Source organism: Rattus norvegicus, chromosome 13, assembly GCF_021556685.1.
Source record: "Rattus norvegicus strain SHRSP/BbbUtx chromosome 13, alternate assembly SHRSP_T2T, whole genome shotgun sequence".
Classification (NCBI taxonomy): Eukaryota; Metazoa; Chordata; class Mammalia; order Rodentia; family Muridae; genus Rattus; species Rattus norvegicus.
This window is the reverse complement of record NC_141546.1, coordinates 57068575-57088387: the sequence shown is the minus strand read 5'-3', so window position 1 is coordinate 57088387 and position 19813 is coordinate 57068575.

Below are 19813 nucleotides of genomic sequence, written 5' to 3'. Positions count from 1 at the left end.
TATTAGGTTTAAAGGCCAATACAAATGTGTATTTCCTAGGTTAGTTATGGATTTATAGATTTACTGATGCATTTTATTCACATGCTCATGTAAATAAAATTGTTATATCTAACATACTGCATATTAATCAGTTTTGTAGTATATGACAAAGTACTTTAAACACTGTGTAAATCATTCTCTTCCTTTTACATTTCTTTTCTCATATATTATATCCTTACCTGACAGTAGTTTACCCTCCCTTTTCTCTCACCCATCTCTCTCCACACCTCTCGTCGCAGATCCTCCTTCTTTCTCCCTTTGCCTCCCCTTACAGAAAAGCAGGCCTCCCAGGGACATAAACCAAACACTGCATAACAAGCTATAATAAGACCCAGCATATACCATCACTTCAAGGCTGGAGGAGGTAACCTAGTAGGGGAAAATGGGTCCCACAAGTAGGCACAGGAGTCAGGGACAGGCCCTGCTTCTGCTGTTTATATTCCGACAAGAATGCCACGCTACTCAGCCATAACGTGTATGCAGAGGAGGACCTAGGTCAGAACCCTACAGTCTCCCTGATTTCTGTGAGGTCCTCACAATGTCCCTGACTGATCTGCAATATTAGAAGTTTAAGGGCCTAGAATCTGCAGTAATTTAAAACTGTTAAGGTCTAATGTTAAACACAGTGCCTCTCCTCAATAAGTAGATGAGAGCAAAAGAATATGTACAACTAGGTTTTCCCTAAAAATTATCTTGCAAAGCCATATCTGTAGTGATCTAAACTTTTCCCCTAGTATCTACATCACCAATGTTCTTGTACCTACCACTTTGGTTGCAATGTTAATATAGAATGGGAACTAGGGTAGCAGTAACTATACTTAACCCTTAGCATATTCTGAGGCCAGTTAGGCAAAAATATTACTTATTGTCTTAAAACCATTCATTCTTGTATGGTTAGGGCTCTGTTCCTGGTAGCCAAAGGAATCGCTTTCACTCCTGATCTACAGGCCCAGTTGTGAAGAGACAGGTTCTCACCACACAGCTAAGCTTTACGTTGTTCTCACTATGAAGATGATCCATGCTCAAATTCATGTGCCTCTTACCTTAAAACTGCAGAGCACATACCTCAATGTTTAATAGGAGCTATCATCTCCCTCTCTCTCTCTCTCTCTCTCTCTCTCTCTCTCTCTCTCTCGGTTATAATGGCACATCTCCCTTTTCCTCCTGTTTAATCCTCCCATACATCCCATTTTCTCTTCTCTTTAAATGAAGACATTATAACCACGATGAACTGTTTGATTAATGGTATTTGTAAAGTGGGTGGTACAGAGTTTAAGGATCATAATACAGAGCCCTAGAAGACATGCAAATCTGGGTGGACATGGCAGACTGCCTGGGACCATAGCACTGGGAAGCAGAAAACAGAGACCCCAGGAGCAAGACAGCAAACTAGACTACTCAACTTATCAATCTCGAGTTCAAGTTAGCGACCTTGTCACAATCTATGAAGTAGAGAGTGTCCATCAATCCAAGCATGCAAAGGCAGTCTCCTGCAAGCACAGTGTGGATTTTATAAGCATCTATCTTTAGCAGTGGCTCCTGCTCTCTGCTGTTATATCTTCCTTTCACTGGGAAAGGAACGTTGCCCTAAGCAGGCCAATCTTTCTGAGATGTACCCTCAAACTGCTGTCTTCCGTTCTGATTCATAAAGGTATAATTTCTCGTTCTCCATAATAAGCTACACTTTTTTGTTTGTAATAGCCATATACTATTTCTTCTTACTGAGTTGTGTTATTACCTGCCATGTTAAAAGACTGTAATTTCTTCCAGGCTTTTAAAATGGTGAATAATTTGTGATAAATATCTTTATATGCATATTATTATTGTACATCTACAGGGATATATCACTGTCTTATCCATTGAATATCAATTATAACAAAATTCTTTCTCAAGGTTATATGTGTATAGAATAATATTTACCATTTTTTATAGAGTAGTTTTTTTTTTATTAACTTGAGTATTTCTTATATACATTTCGAGTGTTATTCCCTTTCCCGGTTTCCGGGCAAACATCCCCCTCCCCCCTCCCCTTCCTTATGGGTGTTCCCCTCCCAACCCTCCCCCCATTGCCGCCCTCACCCCATAGACTAGTTCACTGGGGGTTCAGTCTTAGCAGGACCCAGGGCTTCCCCTTCCACTGGTGCTCTTACTAGGATATTCATTGCTACCTATGGGGTCAGAGTCCAGGGTCAGTCCATGTATAATCTTTAGGTAGTGGCTTAGTCTCTGGAAGCTCTGGTTGCTTGGCATTGTTGTACTTTTGGGGTCTCGAGCCCCTTCAAGCTCTTCCAGTTCTTTCTCTGATTCCTTCAATAGGGGACCTATTCTCAGTTCAGTGGTTTGCTGCTGGCATTCGCCTCTGTATTTGCTGTATTCTGGCTGTGTCTCTCAGGAGCGATCTACATCCGGCTCCTGTCGGTCTGCACTTCTTTGCTTCATCCATCTTGTCTAATTGGGTGGCTGTATATGTATGGGCCACATGTGGGGCAGGCTCTGAATGGGTGTTCCTTCAGTCTCTGTTTTAATCTTTGCCTCTCCCTTCCCTGCCAAGGGTATTCTTTTTCCTCATTTAAAGAAGGAGTGAAGCATTCACATTTTGATCATCCGTCTTGAGTTTCGTTTGTTCTAGGGATCTCGGGTAATTCAAGCATTTGGGCTAATAGCCACTTATCAATGAGTGCATACCATGTATGTCTTTCTGTGATTGGGTTACCTCACTCAGGATGATATTTTCCAGTTCCAACCATTTGCCTACGAATTTCATAAACTCGTTGTTTTTGATAGCTGAGCAATATTCCATTGTGTAGATGTACCACATTTTCTGTATCCATTCCTCTGTTGAAGGGCATCTGGGTTCTTTACAGTTTCTGGGTATTATAAATAAGGCTGCGATGAACATAGTGGAGCACGTGTCTCTTTTATATGTTGAGGAATCTTTTGGGTATATGCCCAAGAGAGGTATAGCTGGATCCTCAGGCAGTTCAATGTCCAATTTTCTGAGGAACCTCCAGACTGATTTCCAGAATGGTTTTACCAGTCTGCAACCCCACCAACAATGGAGGAGTGTTCCTCTTTCTCCACATCCTCGCCAGCATCTGCTGTCACCTGAGTTTTTGATCTTAGCCAATCGCACTGGTGTGAGGTGAAATCTCAGGGTTGTTTTGATTTGCATTTCCCTTATGACTAAAGATGTTGAACATTTCTTTAGGTGTTTCTCAGCCATTCGGCATTCCTCAGCTGTGAATTCTTTGTTTAGCTCTGAACCCCATTTTTTAATAGGGTTATTTGTTTCCCTGCGGTCTAACTTCTTGAGTTCTTTGTATATTTTGGATATAAGGCCTCTATCTGTTGTAGGGTTGGTAAAGATCTTTTCCCAATCTGTTGGTTGCCATTTTGTCCTAACCACAGTGTCCTTTGCCTTACAGAAGCTTTGCAGTTTTATGAGATCCCATTTGTCGATTCTTGATCTTAGAGCATAAGCCATTGGTGTTTTGTTCAGGAAATTTTTTCCAGTGCCCATGTGTTCCAGATGCTTCCCTAGTTTTTCTTCCAATAGTTTGAGTGTGTCTGGTTTGATGTGGAGGTCCTTGATCCACTTGGACTTAAGCTTTGTACAGGGTGATAAGCATGGATCGATCTGCATTTTTCTACATGTTGCCCTCCAGTTGAACCAGCACCATTTGCTGAAAATGCTATCTTTTTTCCATTGGATGGTTTTGGCTCCTTTGTCAAAAATCAAGTGACCATAGGTGTGTGGGTTCATTTCTGGGTCTTCAATTCTATTCCATTGGTCTATCTGTCTGTCTCTGTACCAATACCATGCAGTTTTTATCACTATTGCTGTGTAATACTGCTTGAGTTCAGGGATAGTGATTCCCCCTGAAGTCCTTTTATTGTTGAGGATAGCTTTAGCTATCCTGGGTTTTTTGTTATTCCAGATGAATTTGCAAATTGTTCTGTCTAACTCTTTGAAGAATTGGATTGGTATTTTGATGGGGATTGCATTGAATCTGTAGATTGCTTTTGGTAAAATGGCCATTTTTACTATATTAATCCTGCCAATCCATGAGCATGGGAGATCTTTCCATCTTCTGTGGTCTTCTTTAATTTCTTTCCTCAGTGTCTTGAAGATCTTATTGTACAGATCTTTTACTTGCTTGGTTAAAGTCACACCGAGGTACTTTATATTATTTGGGTCTATTATGAAGGGTGTCGTTTCCCTAATTTCTTTCTCGGCTTGTTTCTCTTTTGTATAGAGGAAGGCAACTGATTTATTTGAGTTAATTTTATACCCAGCCACTTTGCTGAAGTTGTTTATCAGCTTTAGTAGTTCTCTGGTGGAACTTTTGGGATCACTTAAATATACTATCATGTCATCTGCAAATAGTGATATTTTGACCTCTTCTTTTCGGATCTGTATCCCTTTGATCTCCTTTTGTTGTCTGATTGCTCTGGCTAGAACTTCAAGAACTATATTGAGTAAGTAGGGAGAGAGTGGGCAGCCTTGTCTAGTCCCTGATTTTAGTGGGATTGCTTCAAGTTTCTCTCCATTTAGTTTAATGTTAGCAACTGGTTTGCTGTATATGGCTTTTACTATGTTTAGGTATGGGCCTTGAATTCCTATTCTTTCCAGGACTTTTATCATGAAGGGGTGTTGAATTTTGTCAAATGCTTTCTCAGCATCTAATGAAATGATCATGTGGTTCTGTTCTTTCAGTTTGTTTATATAATGGATCACGTTGATGGTTTTCCGTATATTAAACCATCCCTGCATGCCTGGGATGAAGCCTACTTGATCATGGTGGATGATTGTTTTGATGTGCTCTTGAATTCGGTTTGCCAGAATTTTATTGAGTATTTTTGCGTCGATATTCATAAGGGAAATTGGTCTGAAGTTCTCTTTCTTTGTTGTGTCTTTGTGTGGTTTAGGTATAAGAGTAATTGTGGCTTCGTAGAAGGAATTCGGTAGGGCTCCATCTGTTTCAATTTTGTGGAATAGTTTGGATAATATTGGTATGAGGTCTTCTATGAAGGTTTGATAGAATTCTGCACTAAACCCGTCTGGACCTGGGCTCTTTTTGGTTGGGAGACCTTTAATGACTGCTTCTATTTCCTTAGGAGTTATGGGGTTGTTTAACTGGTTTATCTGTTCCTGATTTAACTTCGATACCTGGTATCTGTCTAGGAAATTGTCCATTTCCTGAAGATTTTCAAATTTTGTTGAATATAGGTTTTTATAGTAAGATCTGATAATTTTTTGAATTTCCTCCGAATCTGTAGTTATGTCTCCCTTTTCATTTCTGATTTTGTTAATTTGGACGCACTCTCTGTGTCCTCTCGTTAGTCTGGCTAAGGGTTTATCTATCTTGTTGATTTTCTCAAAGAACCAACTTTTGGTTCTGTTGATTCTTTCTATGGTCCTTTTTGTTTCTACTTGGTTGATTTCAGCTCTGAGTTTGATTATTTCCTGCCTTCTACTCCTCCTGGGTGTATTTGCTTCTTTTTGTTCTAGAGCTTTTAGGTGTGCTGTCAAGCTGCTGACATATGCTCTTTCCTGTTTCTTTCTGCAGGCACTCAGCGCTATGAGTTTTCCTCTTAGCACAGCTTTCATTGTGTCCCATAAGTTTGAGTATGTTGTATCTTCATTTTCATTAAATTCTAAAAAGTTTTTAATTTCTTTCTTTATTTCTTCCTTGACCAGGTTATCATTGAGTAGAGCATTGTTCAATTTCCACGTATGTGGGCATTCTTCCCTTATTGTTATTGAAGACCAGTTTTAGGCCGTGGTGGTCCGATAGCACGCATGGGATTATTTCTATCTTTCTGTACCTGTTGAGGCCCGTTTTTTGACCAATTATATGGTCAATTTTGGAGAAAGTACCATGAGGAGCTGAGAAGAAGGTATATCCTTTTGCTTTAGGATAGAATGTTCTATAAATATCCGTTAAGTCCATTTGGCTCATGACTTCTCTTAGTCTGTCGACATTACTGTTTAATTTCTGTTTCCATGATCTGTCCATTGATGAGAGTGGGGTGTTGAAATCTCCCACTATTATTGTGTGAGGTGCAATGTGTGTTTTGAGCTTTAGTAAGGTTTCTTTTACGTATGTAGGTGCCCTTGTATTTGGGGCATAGATATTTAGGATTGAGAGTTCATCTTGGTTGATTTTTCCTTTGATGAATATGAAGTGTCCTTCCTTATCTTTTTTGATGACTTTTAATTGAAAATTGATTTTATTTGATATTAGAATGGCTACTCCAGCTTGCTTCTTCTGACCATTTGCTTGGAAAGTTGTTTTCCAGCCTTTCCCTCTGAGGTAGTGTCTGTCTTTGTCTCTGAGGTGTGTTTCCTGTAGGCAGCAGAATGCAGGGTCCTCGTTGCGTATCCAGTTTGTTAATCTATGTCTTTTTATTGGGGAGTTGAGGCCATTGATATTGAGAGATATTAAGGAATAGTGATTATTGCTTCCCGTTATATTCATATTTGGATGTGAGGTTATGTTTGTGTGCTTTCATTCTCTTTGTTTTGTTGCCAAGACGATTAGTTTCTTGCTTCTTCTAGGGTATAGCTTGCCTCCTTATGTTGGGCTTTACCATTTATTATCCTTTGTAGTGCTGGATTTGTAGAAAGATATTGTGTAAATTTAGTTTTGTCATGGAATATCTTGGTTTCTCCATCAATGTTAATTGAGAGTTTTGCTGGATACAGTAACCTGGGCTGGCATTTGTGTTCTCTTAGGGTCTGTATAACATCAGTCCAGGATCTTCTGGCCTTCATAGTTTCTGGCGAGAAGTCTGGTGTGATTCTGATAGGTCTGCCTTTATATGTTACTTGACCTTTTTCCCTTACTGCTTTTAATATTCTTTCTTTATTTTGTGCGTTTGGTGTTTTGACAATTATGTGACGGGAGGTGTTTCTTTTCTGGTCCAATCTATTTGGAGTTCTGTAGGCTTCTTGTATGTCTATGGGTATCTCTTTTTTTAGGTTAGGGAAGTTTTTTTCTATGATTTTGTTGAAGATATTTACTGGTCCTTTGAGCTGGGAGTATTCACTCTCTTCTATACCTATTATCCTTAGGTTTGATCTTCTCATTGAGTCCTGGATTTCCTGTATGTTTTGGACCAGTAGCTTTTTCCGCTTTACATTATCTTTGACAGTTGAGTCAATGATTTCTATGGAATCTTCTGCTCCTGAGATTCTCTCTTCCATCTCTTGTATTCTGTTGGTGAAGCTTGTATCTACAGCTCCTTGTCTCTTCTTTTGGTTTTCTATATCCAGGGTTGTTTCCATGTGTTCTTTCTTGATTGCTTCTATTTCCAATTTTAATTCCTTCAACTGTTTGATTGTGTTTTCCTGGAATTCTTTCAGGGATTTTTGCGATTCCTCTCTGTAGGCTTCTACTTGTTTATTAAAGTTTTCCTGTGTTTCCCTAAGTGTGTTCATGTCTTTCTTGAAGTCCTCCAGCATCATGATCAAATATGATTTTGAAACTAGATCTTGCTTTTCTGGTGTGTTTGGATATTCCATGTTTGTTTTGGTGGGAGAATTGGGCTCCGATGATGGCATGTAGTCTTGGTTTCTGTTGCTTGGGTTCCTGCGCTTGCCTCTCGCCATCAGATTATCTCTAGTGTTACTTTGTTCTGCTATTTCTGACAGTGGCTAGACTGTCCTATAAACCTGTGTGTCAGGGGTGCTGTAGACCTGTTTTCATCTCTTTCAGTCAGTTCTGGGGACAGAGTGTTCTGCTTTCCTGCGTGTAGTTTTTCCTCTCTACAGGTCTTCAGCTGTTCCTGTGGGCCTGTGTCTTGAGTTCACCAGGCAGCTTTCTTGCAGCAGAAAATTTGGTCTTACCTGTGGTCCCGAGGCTCAGGTTCGTTCGTGGGGTGCTGCCCAGGGGCTCTCTGCAGCGGCAGCAACCAGGAAGACCTGTGCCGCCCCTTCCGGGAGCTTCAGTGCACCAGGGTTCCAGATGGTCTTTGGCTTTTTCCTCTGGCGTCCGAGATGTGTGTGCAGAGAGCAGTCTCTTCTGGTTTCCCAGGCTTGTCTGCCTCTCTGAAGGTTCAGCTCTCCCTCCCACGGGATTTGGGTGCAGAGAACTGTTTATCCGGTCTGTTTCCTTCAGGGTCTGGTGGTGTCTCTGGCAGGGGTCCTGCCGCTCATGGGCCCTCCCCCACGGGAGCCCAGAGGCCTTATACAGTTTCCTCTTGGGCCAGGGATGTGGGCAGGGGTGAGCAGTGTTGGTGGTCTCTTCCGCTCTGCAGCCTCAGGAGTGCCCACCTGACCAGGTGGTTGGGTCTCTCTCTCACCGGGTCTGGGAGCAGAGAGCTGCTGCGGGCCGGGTTCCGCAAGTGTCTAGAGTAGTTTTTAAATATAGCAACTCTACTAATATCTCCTTATGAGAGCCAATAGTACTTACAGATATTGTCTGAAGTTCTTAGAACAAAAGAATTTAGCTTTCAGAATTTTTTATATTGCAAAAAGGAAGTATCTTGGAAGAATTGAAAGGTCATTTATTACAGCTATGCTGTATGCTAGAATTTCTTGGGAATAAACTAGGGAACTTTAGATAAATGTGATCAGGAGCACTGTGTGATAGCAAACTAGCTCTCGTTTCTATAGTAATGTAAAATATGGAGGAAAATAGCATGTCTATATTCTCCCTTCAATATACAGCTTGAAGTCTTATAAAGAGTAATAAGATAAGAAGGAATGAAAGGAAATATAAATAGAAAATTTAAAAGTAGAGACAATTTTCCATCGATTCTATTCTTTTCATAAGAGACTCTAGAGACACCATCAGAAAGCTCTTAAATATAGTGAACACTTTAATTGGTATTGCAGGATACAATCTTATCATATACAAATGAGTACCCATACTATGTACAAATAATAAACATTCTGAGTAAGATATCAGAAAAATTCAACTTACAGCTACATCAAAAAAGTATTCCTCAGAATATCAAATTGGCAAAGAGAAAAATCTGTACAATGACTAGTTTAATATACAGAAGAAAGAAATTTGAAAGGTACAAAGAACCTCATATTCATTGAGTAGAACAATCAACATTGTGAAAATGGCCACATAACATCTGCAAATTAAATATAATACCAATAAAAATCCTAATTCCTTTCTTCACAGGACTATAAAAAGGATGTTAAAACTAATACAGACTCCACTAAGATTCAGCATAGCCAGAGCAGTGCTGAGAAAAACAGAGAATGCTGGGTGTATCATCATATTGATTTTCACTTGTAATACATAACCTTATTAACAAAAACAGCCCAATACGGTCACAAAACACCAAAGATCAGCATACTAGAAGAGAGTTGGTAATAAGCTCATGCAAAAATAGGCACATTCTTCATGATAGGTGCTGAGCCTAGATGGTAGGGGAAAGACAACCTCATCAACAAATGGTTCTGAGAACACTGGATCTCTACATGCACCTACACGAAAACAAATCCAATGGTATATTATTAAGACTGAAATTTACAGGGGAAAGCAGCAGAAATATTTCAAGATACAAGTAGAGACAATGACCTCCTTATTAGGTCTTTAACCATACAATGATAACAGTCAACAAAGCTTCTGCTTGACAAAAGACACAGAAGATAGAGTACAAAATGGCCGGTAAACATAAAAAATGGTAACATCATCAGCTATGAGAGATATGTAAGTTAAAACTGTAAACACATTTCATTATCCAATCAGAATGGTAGTCAAAAAGATAATAAATTCTGTGGAGTATGTGGACAAAAGGGAACCTTCATATGCTATTTATGGAAATGTAATCTAACTCACACACTATGCATATGAGTCTGAAAGTTCCTCATAAAGCCTCAAAGTAGATTTTTCATATTACTCAGCTATCCTTGTCCTGGACATTTACCCATAAGTCTATAGGTGACTTATCACAGGGATACTTACATATAAACATTTCTCATAGCACTATTCACAATGACTATATTATATAACTAGTGCTGGTGTTCATCATTGGAAAAACGCATAAAGAAACTAATGTATAAAACATCATTTATACATATATTCAATGAAATAGTCATGAATATGTATATATGTGTATATATAATATATAATATATATATATATATATCAATGAGGCTTTTGACCTTTAAAATGAACAAATCTCCATTATTTGCATAAAAGTGGAGGCAAATGAATATAGTCATATTAATCAAATTGAAGCAATATAAAAACACACCAAGTGCAAAGTACGTTCTCTCATTTGTGATTCCTAGGTTTTATATACATATATAAAATCATGTATTATAATAGCATTAAAGTAGAGTATAACTGCCTTGGGGAACAAAAGTGCCTAACAAAGGGTAAGTAGTAAGAAAAGAAACATGTGGGGTAAGGATGAGTACAATTTTTACCTTATTTTCCAGCTTGTGTATGTGTATGCATGTGTTTGTGTTTAGACTACAACATTAGGTATGGTATTGAATTTTCCATCTGTGCTGTCATATTAGAAGTAAGAAAAAATGATTTGAAATTTTGGGCTAAGGACAAACTGTATTAGCAAAATTTGACCTTTGCTAATCCTATAGCTATATAAATTTCTTTTTTTAATTTATTATATTACACTATACTAAAATTTCAATGCTTTTGGGAGAGAACAGCTATATTATACTCACAAGGCATTGTGTGCGTTAACTCCAGTGATTTAAATATCTCATCCCTTCTGTATTAACTCCTAGAATTAGAGCCACGATGAATCAAATTGTCCAGCAAGGTGAAATCATAAAATTCATTGTAAAAATAATAGCAGCTACTGAAGAATGCCATTCTATTCTTCCATTTCAAGTGCTATTGATATGGCATGAAAATTTAAAATCATTTCTCAGCTCCTAAGGTAGCCCTGACTTAAATAAGGGAAGACTAGCCTTATGTACATGACTAGAATAATCTATAAAATATTTGGTCGAAATGTTTGAATACTTACTTTAAAGGTTTGCTGAGTGAATCTCTAACTCTTTTAGTTTGCTCATTCATTTGTACTTTTCACTCTGTTGAAACTAAGTTATTTTGGTCACAGATGCAATCTGTGTTAATAGATTTGTGTGCTCATGATTTTATGTCCATGTCTGCTTAACTAAGAGAGTAGAAAATGTGCCCAACGAAGTCACTTGTGTTTTTATGAGATAGAATTTTAACTTAATATTAAATCTGTTTCAGAAGTAATGGATTTATTGTTAATAAAACTGATGATTATTTAGCCTTTGTGTAAGATAAAAGTTTTAGACAATTATTGCTGTAATTCTTTGATATAAACTATCCTGATCAATGTTCTCTTTATCCTGGATAAGCCCAAAATAGGATCATTCCTCTACATACCCTTTCAGATAAACCAGGGAGCTCATTTTGGGAGGGGGATTGATAAGTATGTTAACAACAGGACCTAGTTGTATGTACATAGATGTATATTTGGCAGAGTAATGATCGATCACAAAGCTATCAGTAGCCATGACATTTTTGATCAATTTAAAACTTGAAATACTTTCCACAATAAGCCTACGTAAATTGGATTCTACGCGCATTGTTTCAAAAACTTGATGTCAGAGTGTTTCGTGGAGTGACTTTCTACACCATTGCTATATATAAGCTCTGAATGTCACTGAGAATAGTTAGAGGCAGTTTGTTTTGTGGTTTTTGTCTTTAGACCTAAATTCCAGTTTTCAATTTGCATGTATTGTACAAAATAGAATCCATTTGGAACTTTTCATACATATATAACACAATTTCAGAATATTCATTTCTTTTATTGTATTTTCATCCCCCTTCCTGATGGCCCCCTTCAAACTTCCAAGTACTTCTACTTCTGTTTATATGTCTTCAAAAATCTTCTACTTCACATTTGAGAGACACTGTGAGACGCTGACATCCTGAGTCCTGCTTCTTCTCATATGAAGATCTATTTCTACTTGTCTTTCTTTCAAGTACACAATGTCATTTTTATGAACAAAAAGTTTCCATTCTGTATGAATATTGCATTGGAAAATGATTCATTCATTGGTGGGCCTAAAAGCTCATTCCTTACCTGGGGTTTTGTGACTAGTGCAGCAGGAAATATGGAAATTGAGCGGCCACTGCTTCATGTGGTTCTTGCTTCCTCTGGCTCTAGTACCAAGAATAGTATAGCTGGGCTATATAGTAGCTCTACTTAAAATTTTTCTAAAGAATTACATGTTACTGCCCATGTCAGTTTTTGTAATTTATATTATCACAGTCTGCAAGTCTTTCAGTGCAGGTCCTCACCAGGGTTTGTCTTTATTTTATGACAGCCATTGCAATGGGGTGGGGGGTAAGATGTCATCTCAGCACAGGTTTTCAGTTTGTATTTTCCCAGAGCCGAATGACTTTGAGTGTTTATTTTTACTATATTTAATTCTCCCTTCAAGAATTTGTGACTATATATATTTTTTTCATGATATGGTTATGACTGATTTAAATTATTTAAAACTTGTTAATGAGAATTCTCCCCATGTTTTTAAAGAAATATCATATCCATACCTTATTTTGATCTACCACTCTCCACATATTCTTCTTGGTTACTTTTTAAAATTTGGTAAGTCCAGTTAGAACTGTCCATATGTGTATGGGTGTGACCCACAAGACAATAAGGAACCTGCAAGTGACCAATCTTATTCTAAATGAAGACTGATTCTCTACCAGAATTTATCCATTGCAAAATGGGACCTGGAGATATTCTAACACATCTATGCCAGGTTTTAGCTGTAACAATCTTGTATATAGGTTTTATGTAAGTAATCATAGCTGCTGCAAGATAACCATGCATTATTCATATTATGGCCAGAAGATATAAGCTCATAGAACTCCCTGCCCCTGCCTCCAACGTACACTGATCCTTTAGATCTTCAATTCTTTCTGCCCCCTCCTTTAAGATATATCCTGGACCTTGGTGGTTATGATTCTAAAATAAATGTCTTCTTTAGGCCTTAACAGTATATATGTTATTCCCAGAATTCCCACTACCATCTTTTCTGTTCACTAATTGTCCACTGAACAAAGGAGCTTCTCTGATTAAGGTTGGGAGCTGTCCATGTCTATGGATATAAAGAGAAATATTTAGAAGGTCATTTGACAGTATGGCTGTTTAGCATAAAAACAGTTGCAGGCTCTATCTTGGGTCCTATGATTGTCTAGCCATGGGCTTTAAACTAGGCTTATAGTACCAAGCAAAAAATTCCCTCCTGAGGAGCAGATCTCAAATTGAATCAGAAAATAGTTACATCAGAGCAAGGGCATCAGGATTACACTACTAGGCACATCTTACCTGGCAGATGGTGACTATAGTTTTCCTTTGTCTTGATTTAGATGGCTGAATGGGTTTACTTCTAGGACCCACCTTATTCCATTTAACTATGTGTCTTTTTTGTGCCAGTATTACACATTTTTGTTACTATGGTTCTGTCTTGTAAGATGATATCAGGTATTATAACTGAAGAATTATTCTTTTGGCTTGGATTTATTTGTCTGTTCTGGGTGTTTTATACTTCCAAATGAGTTATGGGGTTGCTTTGTTTAGTTTGGTGACAAATGTCATTGTATAATGTAAATGACATAGTGACTTTAGTAAAACTTAAAAAAAGTTAGAACAGATTTTTCCATTAATCATTAAATATAATTGATTTTATTAAAAATACATTTAGGCCCAGTGTTGCATTTATTTTATTCAATTATATCTTGGGTCAAATTTGGAAAGTAGAAAGAAAAGGACTTTCTCTGGATGATACCATTTTGGATCCATCCAGCATTTGGGAGTACTTCCCAGGTTTTGATTGTTGTCCAAGGGACTCCAGGATGAAAAGTAATCTAGTTTGACTGTGGTCAAGTATTGTGCGAATTAAAAGGGCAATTGTCCTATTGGGTCTGAGGACATTTTTTTTCTTTCTATTACTTTTCTACATCTAGATCTTACAGTCTCTTCACCACACCTTCCTCAAAGATCCCTGTTCCCTGAGTAGAGGGAATATAACATAACACACACACACACACACACACACACACACACACACACACACACACACACATGCATATATTCATTTTGGGACTGAGAATTCCAAAGGCTTAGTCTCTGCCCCTTGAACAATTGTTGTTTTATGTGGTGGTTATCACTTACTGCAGTTAGAAACATCTCGGATTAAAGTTGAGATATAGGTTGATCAATGAGTATAGCAATAAATCATTAGAAGTAATTTTAATGTCAATTTAACAGAATAATGGAAGTAGGTTACTTGCATAGCTGAGGGCTATTGGCCCAAGAGTGATGCTGGGTAGGAATTTCATCTTGTGGAATCCAAGTGATTGGTTATTGTCTTGGCGTTGTGCAACTATTGCAATAGTTGTTATGCTTTTTCAAGACATCCAACATTGTATGGTGATCTGATGTATATTGTCAGAGGGTTCACAGCTGGGTAAGAAGGATGGTTGATTTTTATTTCCTAGAACAATCAAAGCTAACCAATAGAGATGAGGTTGCAAAATATTTATGTAGAATAATCATCATATCCAAAATATCTCTTATCTATAATGAGTTCTTTGATGATTAAATGATCATATAATTTATTTAAAATAGAATTACTGTTGAGATGTCAAGGCACAGATGCATATATTGTCCCCTTGAAGACTGTTTTATATTCACTTCTAGACAGTGAGACCATGCATATCACATAAAAAGCATATTTAAAGACCAACAGTTCAGAAGAAAACATTTTCTCTAGTGGGTATTTTTTACTTTCTTCGGTTTTGGCAGAACATATAGTGCTATTATTCCTTTGAAAACGGTCCCATTTCTGGGACATTCCGGATCTGCTGAGGCCACATCTCTCATATACATTTTACAGTGTACATTTGTCCCACTTAAGTGACTCTATCTCTTTGCCAAGATCTGCAAAATACTTCAGTGAAAAGTGCCCAGTGTGTATTTGAACCTCTTAGTCTGTATGGAGACTGCTAGGGACTCAGAAAATGGAACAAGGGGTGTTTCTTCAATAGAATTAAAAATGAGTTATACTGGTGAGATTTTTTTTAACTTGAGTACATGCCACATTTATGGCTATAGAATGTATTTACATTTCAATACTCTATTTGTATTTGTAATGTTTTTAGTATTTAGTTTTTAGTTAAATTTATAAATACTATGTACAAATGTATTAATATTTTAACTTAAGTAAATTAATGTTAAATTGTCTAAAGCAAAACCAACAATGACAAAACAATAATACACCAAAATACTCTTGCAGAAAGGCTGGTGTCTTTTTAGGGTCAGGACTTAGGAGAAAGATAAAGTAACTAATGCATGAATATAGAATACAAATACTCCTTTTTGGCTGGATAGAAGTGCTTTTAGAGCACTGAATAGTTGTTAGGTTAACAATTGATCTAGTTTTGTAACCTATCAGCATTTTATATAGACATGTCATTTTATTTTCCACCTAAATAATTTTAGTTGATCATTAATAGGCTGTTCTCATTTGAATGATAACACATTTGAAGTCTATGATTTCATTATCCAGTATCAACTGTGAAATAAGAGGATTGGAAATATGTGGCATTGTTTTGTAGCAGTAAGGCACACAGCTGTCCTTTTCAGTCCTGTTGTACATTAACTCTGGGGCTTAGTGGGTGCTGTCTTACCTAGTATACCTTATTCACTCAACTAGCTGTATCATCAGGGCCCATTTATCTAAGTTCAGGATAAGCATTTCTGCAACCTATACCAACCTTGTTCTAGGCCTTAGTAATTAATTTATCTACCTTATCCTCACATAATCACCACCACCATGACCACCACCACCACCATCACTACCACCACCGTCATTTTCATTATCAGCCACATATAATTGTTCATGTTGAATTACTTATGTTACACCAAAGCTAAGAAATTTCAGATACTTACAAATAACTAACAGGTAGATGAGAGAAAATTCCATTTATTTCTGTGGTTTGAGAAGCCACTCAGGCTCGACAAAGAATGATCAATTGTCACGAGCTGTCAAGCATTTTTGATAATTTTCTTAGTATCTTGATGGTTTTACTTTAAGAAGTGACTAAAAGATCTTGACAGGTGACTGGCAGTTCTGGTAGCTAAAGCGTATTTGTGTCAAACACTGCCATAAACAAAACAGAATTAATAAGTATGATAGTATTCTATAAACTGTTTTAAATTTTAAAAATGTTCTACTTAAAAGTAGCATCACCATTGTTCACTGATGGGAGCATTCATGAGAACCAAGATTTTAATTCTTTCTATATATTGAATATTAGAATTAGCCTCCAACAAACCAAATAACCCAATTCAAAGTGGGGTACAGAGCTAAACAGGGAATTCTCAACAAGAATCTGTAATGGATGAGAATCACTTAAGAAATGCTTAGCATCCTTAGCCATCTGGGAATTGCAAATCAAAACAATCCTGAGGTCCCCTGAGAGGCTCTACCAGAGCCTAATATGACAGATTAAGATGCTTGCAACTAACTACCAGACTGAGCACAGGACCCCAGTAGAAGAAGTTAGAGAAAGGACTGAAGGAGCTGAAGGTGTTTGAAACCCCATAGAATGAACAAATATATCAACTAACCAGAACCCTGAGAGCTCCCAGGGACTAAACCACAATCAAAGAGTACGCAAAGAGAGCCAGGGGAAAGAGGGAAGGGTGAAGAGAATGGGGGGTGGCCAGGATAAGGTATGTTGAGAGACAGGAGAGAGTCCCAGTGGTCCAGAGACCTGAGTTGAGGGTGGCTCCAAGAAATCAATGTGGGTGACCTTAGCAGAGAAGTCTAATGGTGTGGACATGGAAACTGAAGAGGCCACCTACTGTAGCCATCCAGGACTACCACTGGAGTAAAAAGGACATCAACCCACCCACAAAACTTTTGACCTAAAATTTGTCCTGTCTAAAAGAAATGTAGAGACGAAGATGGAACAAAGACTGAAGGAATGGCCAACCAATAACCAGTCCAATATGAAACTTATCCCACGGGTAAGCACCAATCCCTTACATTATTTACAGTACTGTGTTATGCTTTCAGACAGGAGCCACAACTCTCCGTGAGAGGATCTACCCAGCAGCAGACTGAAACAGATGCAGATACCCATATCCAAACATTGGACAGAACTCTGGAAATCTTATGAAAAAGTCCTTATGTTAAGGATTGATGGCCCTGAAGAGAATTTGAATACTACCGGAGAATCAATAGTCAAGTATCCTGGATCACCAGGAACTCTTAAAGACTGAGCCACCAAGCATAGAACTTACATGGGCTAGACCATTTCTCCTGACACATGTGTAGCACACATGTAGCTCAGTCTCCAAGGCTGCCTTGTCTGGTCTAGTGGGAGAGGATGTGCCTAATCTGGCAAAGAATTGATATTCCAGAGAGGGGGGGATACCCACATGGAGGAAGGGGACGGGAGATGGGAGAGGGACACTGGAAGGATGAACCAGGAGGGAAAGTAGAGTTTGGGGGAGAGAGAGAGAGAGAGAGAGAGAGAGAGAGAGAGAAATTTGTAGGGACTTTCTGATTATATTTGAATAAGGAACTCAGTCAGAAGACCCCATGAGAAACTACCAATTAGTGTTTTCACAAATTATCCAAATTGTATACTTATACACTGTTTCTGACAAGTATAGAAGAGAGAGCATAGAGGCGAGCAGTGGATATGACTTGTAAAATCAGTAGAAGTGGCAGACTGAAGCTGTCTCTGTTGTCTTTTTATAATAAAACAAAAACAAAACAAATCAAGACCCAAAAATCCTCATATATTTGTTATCACAGGGAGACAGTTCATCTTCTTTAAGTCCTGGAAACTCCTGTTATTTTTCTATTTTCTTTATTTCCCCTCATCTCTGCCTTACTCCTTGGCTAAGAAAAGAAAATTGCTCCTTGACTTATTCTCAGCAGATATATAAGTGGGACAAAATTAGAAGTTCTTCAGTTAACAGGAGGAAGAATAAAAAACAGAAATTATCTGCTTGTGTTAACCAAGCTCCTCTGCGAAGGGTCTAGTTAGCCTCAGAGGTCCTTTCTCTCAGTGGTCTGCACCCATTGGCAGCCCTGTCCTTGTCAGAGTGGATGTTTATCAGAAAAACACAAGGCAAACACCTCACTCGAGAGCTAATAATTGAATACATTGCTACTTCAGACCATTGTTTCCTGAGTCTGAGTATACTTGGTGCTTTTGGAACCCATGCTTTAGTTCTAGAACATGAATGCTTTAGAGGTTTGGGGCAGAATAAAGAATCTATAAGGCCTTTTGTTAAGCAACACTTCTTTATATTTCCTTAACATCCAAGAACTGGTCCACAGTGTGATGGAAATGTAACTGGACTAATTGATCCTATGCAGAAATTAGAAAATGAGATTTTGCCAGTTCAGATTCATATGTTTTGAGCCATGGGACAATTAGAGGTTGTTCTACTTGTCCTTGAACAGGATTAAAATGACATGCTTTATGCTGATTACGATGTGAAACTAGTTAACATTTATTAAAGGGCACAGAACGTACAGTGCTCCAATAATTTATTCACCTATGAATGCCTGTGTGGATCTTGCACTCTGATTGGATGACATTTTTCTTAACCTTAGGTAGGTGATGCTAAGAGAGGAAATGACATATAACCACTTTCAAAGTCTGCTGTAAACAATTTGACTGTTTCCCAATGCATTTCCAAAACCATTCCTCTGTATTCCCTTTCTGATATGGATTGCTCTTAGATTTGTAGGCATGTGTATTATGTACAGCTAAGAATAGAGACTTTGAGAATATGAGAAGATGTTGATTCAAGCAAACAACAAATGTCTTAACATATGGTTGTTGCTGATTGAATTCATCTAGTATAAGAAACTAAGGTAAGATTTTATTCAGGAAAAAAAGTCAAACAAAAACAACAAACAACAAACAACAAACAACAACAAGAACAACGACAGAAAGGAAATACAAATAGGCTGCAAAAATCTCACTCTGTGAAAAGCTCTTCATACTCTAGAGTATGAAGTAACAGGAGATATGCAAATAACAACATTGTAATTAAAATGTCAAGAGTGATAGCACAGTTCATGTGACAGTGCATGCAGCCACAGTATTCTTTTTTGCCCCTTGTTTTTAAGGCAAGATCAAAACAGTTACTCCTGAGAATATTTATAACCTGTCAAGAAAATAGACTGTAAACTGTGACTATTCAAGTAAAATGTTCATTTCAAAGCACCTTGATATAAATATCATATTGTTCCTATTTTGCAGAATAGGTTGTTATGCTGATAAGTTTAATTGTGTTAGAAATAATTATCAAAAGCAACTGGTATTTAAAAAGTAGGGCATTTTTATAATTGAATTATTAATGTAGAATTGTCCTTACCATTAATGCTACTTTTTATTAAAAATAATAGAGTAGTAATAATAGATTCTTCAGAGGAAGTTTGATATCACTGATAGAAGATGGTTTTAAGGCAGATTCTAGTTCAGAAACATTGGTTTTTTTGCTATGCTGTACACAGATTAGAATATGTCTAAATATTCATTCTCATATCACACAGACATCACTATCCCTTGCTGTTGTTTTCATTTGCTTTTATATACACTCTACATCTTTTGCAACATAACTAACATAATTGTTGATAACAATAAAAGAACCAAATTATCATAAATAACTATATATATATATTAGATTAAGGAATAAGAATAAGTCAGGACCCATGAGTGAGAATTACATACTGTCTGTCTAAATGAAG